Genomic DNA, 7,375 nt, shown 5'->3' with positions numbered 1-7,375 from the left:
AAACACATCAGACTGTTCATACAGCATTTGCCGAACCATCTCCTGTTCACTTTCTGATAAGTGGTCTACATTGACATTTGGGTGCCACCTTGCATGCGAGGAAGCTGCAGTTAGTGTCTCTTTCACCTCACTTTGACTGTCACATGACACTTGAGCTGTACAACAGAATGACTGATCAGTTTGTTTGACCCTTTCAGTATTGGGGCAAATGTTTACAGGTTTGTATTCAGTAATCTCTTCAATGAGTCCCAACACAGTCTTTGGATGTAGGAAAATGTTGTGCTTTGTTGAGTTTTGGATTGGGATTTTAACAGTCTTTGAAGCACCAGGGGGTACATTGATAAGTGCTGGGAATAACTCCAATCCCTCAGGTAAATCACCTTTCACAGTTGGTTCGAACAACATCTCGCCTCCTCCAGGAAATGCTCGGATGCGACATTTTATCAGGCAGATTTGGTTACTGTGAACAGTGAGTCCCTTTTTTCCAACTTTCACAAGTGGATGTTCAGGTATGTTTCCAGTTGATTTGGTGTGGACAACGGAGATAAGGGATTCAACATTACATTTCTGGACCTTTAATGTCTCAGACAGCAAGTCTACTAAGCTAATATTGTCACTTTGGTCACCATTTCCCATTATTATCTCCTGAATGACATTAAAGCCCAGCAGTGGGGAGCTTACACTTTGTTGACTGACCAGCATTGGGACATACAAGGATACAGAGCCATACTGTGAACTTGTGATCTTGAGCAAAACTTCTATCCACCCTTCAAAGGGAACCTCAGTCCCATTTGCTGCAGTGACTTTTAGCGGATGGTTGAGAAGTAAGCTTGCGAGTGGCTGTTTTCACATCTGGTAAGGCTGTTTTGTACCCATGACTTTTCTACAATGCTCACTTGTGCCCCACTGTCCAGTAGCATTTGTAGTTTTACTCCATTTAACTGACGATGTATCATACACCTACTGCCAATTAACTGTGCCACATGCTTTTTGTTGGATACATTTTGTGTTTTTTGGGACTTAGCAGTAGATGATGTTTGTTCTGGATTCAGTCTCTTGTCTGGACAACATGTCCGCATCTGCATTCCTTCTCCCTGGCCTATACTTGATATCGAAGTGGAAGTTGGCTAACTCCCCCACCCACATATGACCCATTGTGTTTAACCTCGCTGAACTGAGGACATAGGTTAAGGGATTGTTATCTGTATAAACAGTGAAGGTCGGGGCGTAATACAGATACTACGGAACTTGTCGCAGATGGCCCATTTGAGAGCTAAGAACTCGAGTTTGCCAGAATGTAGGTGGTAATTCTTCTCAGCAGGTGTGCGAGTTCTTGAGCCATCACTTTGAGTTTGTTGTCTTGTTTTTGTTACAAAACGGCTTCCAAGCCATTGTTTGACCCATCTGTGTGTAATACAAATGGAAGATCAAAATTGGGATAGGCTAGAATGGGAGGATTTCTTAAAATGTCCACCACTTTTGACAAAATGTCCTGATGTTCAGTGGTCCAAATTATTGGCGTGCGAGACTGGAGCTTGTTTTTGTCTGTTTTCTTTGTTTGTCCTTTGACCATCTTTGTTGCCTGTTTGTTGTTAATATCTTTGTCATTAGGGCTCTGGAGGAGTTTTGAACAAGGGCCTCGCCAGTTGCGAGAAGTTTTGAATAAACGATCTGTAATAACTGAGAAATCCCAGTAATGTTCTGAGCTCTCTGACTGTGCAGGGTTTCTTATCTTTCAGAGTGATCACAGCATCCAAGTCTTTTGGGTCAGTCTGAACCCCTTCGCCTGACACTAGGTTACCAAGGTAACGTACTTGCTTTTTGAACAGTTCACACTTGGCTGGGCGGAGTTTTATACCGTGTTGTCTCATTTTGCAGAGGACTTGTCAGAGATGTTCTATGTGTTCATCAAAGGGTTTGGAGTAACAAAGTACATCATCCAAGTATGGCACGCAGCACTCGTCTCTGATTCCCTCTAGCACCCCTTCCATACACCTTTGGAATGCCGCTGGTGCGTTTGTTAGGCCGAACGGAATCCGCACCCATTCGTACAGTCCCCAGGGTGTGCTAAATGCTGTGAAGTGCCTTGACTCCTCACTTACAAACCCCTGATGATATGCACTGCCCTGGTCCAAGATGGAAAACCAGGAATTTCCTCCGAGACTGTCCAAGAGATCTTGTATCCTTGCCGAACCATCTCCTGTTCACTTTCTGATAAGTGGTCTACATTGACATTTGGGTGCCACCTTGCATGCGAGGAAGCTGCAGTTAGTGTCTCTTTCACCTCACTTTGACTGTCACATGACACTTGAGCTGTACAACAGAATGACTGATCAGTTTGTTTGACCCTTTCAGTATTGGGGCAAATGTTTACAGGTTTGTATTCAGTAATCTCTTCAATGAGTCCCAACACAGTCTTTGGATGTAGGAAAATGTTGTGCTTTGTTGAGTTTTGGATTGGGATTTTAACAGTCTTTGAAGCACCAGGGGGTACATTGATAAGTGCTGGGAATAACTCCAATCCCTCAGGTAAATCACCTTTCACAGTTGGTTCGAACAACATCTCGCCTCCTCCAGGAAATGCTCGGATGCGACATTTTATCAGGCAGATTTGGTTACTGTGAACAGTGAGTCCCTTTTTTCCAACTTTCACAAGTGGATGTTCAGGTATGTTTCCAGTTGATTTGGTGTGGACAACGGAGATAAGGGATTCAACATTACATTTCTGGACCTTTAATGTCTCAGACAGCAAGTCTACTAAGCTAATATTGTCACTTTGGTCACCATTTCCCATTATTATCTCCTGAATGACATTAAAGCCCAGCAGTGGGGAGCTTACACTTTGTTGACTGACCAGCATTGGGACATACAAGGATACAGAGCCATACTGTGAACTTGTGATCTTGAGCAAAACTTCTATCCACCCTTCAAAGGGAACCTCAGTCCCATTTGCTGCAGTGACTTTTAGCGGATGGTTGAGAAGTAAGCTTGCGAGTGGCTGTTTTCACATCTGGTAAGGCTGTTTTGTACCCATGACTTTTCTACAATGCTCACTTGTGCCCCACTGTCCAGTAGCATTTGTAGTTTTACTCCATTTAACTGACGATGTATCATACACCTACTGCCAATTAACTGTGCCACATGCTTTTTGTTGGATACATTTTGTGTTTTTTGGGACTTAGCAGTAGATGATGTTTGTTCTGGATTCAGTCTCTTGGTGTTTTGGGACTCTACTGACAGTCTGGTCACTGGTGGTCCCTTCCCAGTGACCTCCTCAAGTTTCCCGACCAGCTCTTTTGCAGGCAACCTATAGCTCTGTGTCCCTCTTTTCCACATCGGAAACAATGTGTGCACTGGTCAGTCCCTTGTGATGCACACTGGCGGCACTTTCCTTTAACCTCTTGTTTTGCAGTTGGCTGTGTTGAGAGGGGTAAGGTAGGGCGGGTGTCCTCAGTTACTGCACTCACAACTGGGGTTAGGGCCTTCTTTAAACATTTGGTCAGAGGTGACACCTGTGCCGTTAGCTCTTGTATCGCAGCACGATTAGCTTGGACTTCACTTTGTGTCTGTGCCGTATTTTTGTCTCTATCTGGCTGCACAACGAAAATTGGGATAGGCTAGAATGGGAGGATTTGTTAAAATGTCCACAACTTTTGACACAATGTCCTGATGTTCAGTGGTCCAAATTATTGGTGTGCGAGACTGGAGCTGGTTTTTGTCTGTTTTCTTTGTTTGTCCTTTGACCCTCTTTGTTGCCTGTTTGTTGTTAATATCTTTGTCATTAGGGCTCTGGAGGAGTTTTGAACAAGGGCCTCGCCAGTTGCGAGAAGTTTTGAATAAACGATCTGTAATAACTGAGAAATCCCAGTAATGTTCTGAGCTCTCTGACTGTGCAGGGTTTCTTATCTTTCAGAGTGATCACAGCATCCAAGTCTTTTGGGTCAGTCTGAACCCCTTCGCCTGACACTAGGTTACCAAGGTAACGTACTTGCTTTTTGAACAGTTCACACTTGGCTGGGTGGTGTTTTATACCATGTTGTCTCATTTTGCAGAGGACTTGCCGGAGATGTTCTACATGTTCATCAAAGGTTTTGGAGTAACAAAGTACATCATCCAAGTAAGGCACGCAGCACTCATCTCTGATTCCCTCTAACACTCCTTCCATACACCTTTGGAATGCTGCTGGTGTGTTTGTTTAGCCGAATGGGATCCGCACCCATTCGTACAGTCCCCAGGGTGTGCTAAATGCTGTGAAGTGCCTTGACTCCTCACTTACAAAACCCTGATGATATGCACTGCCCTGGTCCAAGATGGAAAACCAGGAATTTCCTCCGAGACTGTCCAAGAGATCTTGTATCCGTGGCAACGGATGCCTGTCGGGTATTGTCTTTCGGTTGAGATCACGAAAGTCAACACATAACCGCAAAGTATTGTCCTTTTTACGCACACACACTACTGGTGATGAATGATCTGACACTGATTTCCTAATCTAGCCTCTGCTTAAAAGATTTTGAACATATTCCTTTACCTCCTTATACAGTGGTCTTGGAATGGAGTTGTAAGCTTTCTGCACAGGAGTGTTGTCGGTGGTGCTGATTTTTAACTGCAACCCAGGAATACACCCAATATCTCCTTCCTCGCGAGCAAACACATAAGACTGTTCATACAGCATTTGCCAAACCATCTCCTGTTCACTTTCTGATAAGTGGTCTACATTGACATTTGGGTGCCACCTGGCATGCGAGGAAGCTGTAGTGAATGTCTCTGCCACCTCACTTTTACTGTCACATGACACTTGAGCTGTACAACTGAATGACTGATCAGTTTGTTTGACCCTTTCAGTATTGGGGCAAATGTTTACAGGTTTGTATTCGATAATCTCTTCAATGAGTCCCAGACATTTTATCAGGCAGATTTGGTTACTGTGAACAGTGAGTCCCTTTTTTCCAACTTTCACAAGTGGATGTTCAGGTATGTTTCCAGTTGATTTGGTGTGGACAACGGAGATAAGGGATTCAACATTACATTTCTGGACCTTTAATGTCTCAGACAGCAAGTCCACTAAGCTAATATTGTCACTTTGGTCACCATTTCCCATTATTATCTCCTGAATGACATTAAAGCCCAGCAGTGGGGAGCTTACACTTTGTTGACTGACCAGCATTGGGACATACAAGGATACAGAGCCATACTGTGAACTTGTGATCTTGAGCAAAACTTCTATCCACCCTTCAAAGGGAACCTCAGTCCCATTTGCTGCAGTGACTTTTAGCGGATGGTTGAGAAGTAAGCTTGCGAGTGGCTGTTTTCACATCTGGTAAGGCTGTTTTGTACCCATGACTTTTCTACAATGCTCACTTGTGCCCCACTGTCCAGTAGCATTTGTAGTTTTACTCCATTTAACTGACGATGTATCATACACCTACTGCCAATTAACTGTGCCACATGCTTTTTGTTGGATACATTTTGTGTTTTTTGGGACTTAGCAGTAGATGATGTTTGTTCTGGATTCAGTCTCTTGGTGTTTTGGGACTCTACTGACAGTCTGGTCACTGGTGGTCCCTTCCCAGTGACCTCCTCAAGTTTCCCGACCAGCTCTTTTGCAGGCAACCTATAGCTCTGTGTCCCTCTTTTCCACATCGGAAACAATGTGTGCACTGGTCAGTCCCTTGTGATGCACACTGGCGGCACTTTCCTTTAACCTCTTGTTTTGCAGTTGGCTGTGTTGAGAGGGGTAAGGTAGGGCGGGTGTCCTCAGTTACTGCACTCACAACTGGGGTTAGGGCCTTCTTTAAACATTTGGTCAGAGGTGACACCTGTGCCGTTAGCTCTTGTATCGCAGCACGATTAGCTTGGACTTCACTTTGTGTCTGTGCCGTATTTTTGTCTCTATCTGGCTGCACAACGTTAACACTAACGGTTTTCTGTTTGCGAGTTTGCCCCAATCTATTTTGTCTCTCCAGAATGGAGTCATCTGTTACACTAAGGTCTGAAATGTGAGGTCTCGTCTAATGTATGAGTGTTTTTCATTCATACTCTGATACAGTGAAAGAAGGAACACACCCTGCACTAAGTTATGGTCATAACGGAAACCACTATTTTATTTAAACGCAAATAACACACGTTGTTTTAGCCCCATTAGTCTATACATAAACTGCTGTGGCGTCTCTTTATTATGTTGCTTAGTGTTGCTCAGTTCCTGAAATAATTCAGTGCTACTTATATCCCGTAGGTGTGCTCTTAAGAAACGCTTAAGCTCAGCTACAGTAAGACTATCTTTGGTGACAAGCATGTCTTTAAAGGTACCAGGCTTGAATTTTTAGCACTGTTCTGATGATCTCAGCCTCTGTGAACCCTTCATTTATCCCTTCATCAATTTGTTTGCACAAATTATTGTAACTCAAATCAGAATCCAAATCTGAGATCTGACCACTATGAATCTTATTTATTGATCTGGGAGACATGAAACACAGGGTGAATACGGAGTGAATCAGGCAATGTGAGTTTTACAGTCGATTACTGGTGGGGTCGTTGGCTTGCTGTGGACTGTTTCTACTGGGGGTGCTGTGGCCTCAATGGTCACAGGCTCCACTATGACCAATCCACCATCAGGGAACACCTCAGCCCTCTCTTCCTCAGCTGCCGGAGATGATTGCGATTCTCCAGTGAGGGCGTTTGTTTTGGTTGGCCGTGCGCAAAAGGGCACTCGAGGCTCTTCAGTTGTGGGCTTCTCGGGAAGTCAACAATGAAGTCGTATAGTTCAATGTTAGTCGATTCTGCCCCTGGCAATTCTTCTCCCACCTCATCTTTGCATGACTCTGCCAGCTTGTAGAGAAGGTCTCTGTTGCCGGCACTGGTCAGCTGATAAAGCTCTTGCTGGATTTCCCATCACTGTTGTGGGCGTATTCTACCCAAAGCAACAGCAGACCCCAGTCTTCAGGTGCGGAATTGGTGACACAGCGGAGTGCGTTTTCCAGCTCCTGGTTCAACCGTTCAGCTTGACTATTCGTTTAGGGGTGATAACCAGAGGGAAGACAGGGGCGAGCGCCGATGGCTGTGCAGAAGGCTGACCAGACGTGTGAGATGAACTGTGGACCGCGGTCGGAAACAGTGGTGAGGGGAGTGCCGTGGATCCGCAGAACGTGTTGAACCAGGAGCTGGGCTGTTTCAAGAGCAGTGGGGAGCTGAGGAAGGGCTAGAAAATGAGCAGCCTTGGAGAAACGGTCAACAATTGTGAGAATGACTGCGTTGCCTTGGGAGGGAGGAAGACCGGTGACGAAGTCGAGGGCTATGTGAGACCAGGGCCAGCTAGGCGTAGTCAGCGACCAAAGGAGACCAGGAGGTGACTGATGTAAGGGCTTGGACTGCGCACAGG

General features: G+C 45.0%; 1 protein-coding gene across 1 annotated transcript in view; it reads right to left on the bottom strand.

The window, feature by feature from the left end:
• The window catches only part of htr2aa (5-hydroxytryptamine (serotonin) receptor 2A, genome duplicate a), a 93,696-nt gene that overhangs the window by 12,989 nt on the left and 73,332 nt on the right, over window positions 1-7,375 (bottom strand).

Source organism: Monopterus albus, unplaced genomic scaffold, assembly GCF_001952655.1.
Source record: "Monopterus albus unplaced genomic scaffold, M_albus_1.0 scaffold261.1, whole genome shotgun sequence".
NCBI lineage: Eukaryota > Metazoa > Chordata > Actinopteri > Synbranchiformes > Synbranchidae > Monopterus > Monopterus albus.
Note: the sequence above shows the minus strand (reverse complement) of the source record. Positions and strands in the feature narration are given on the sequence as shown.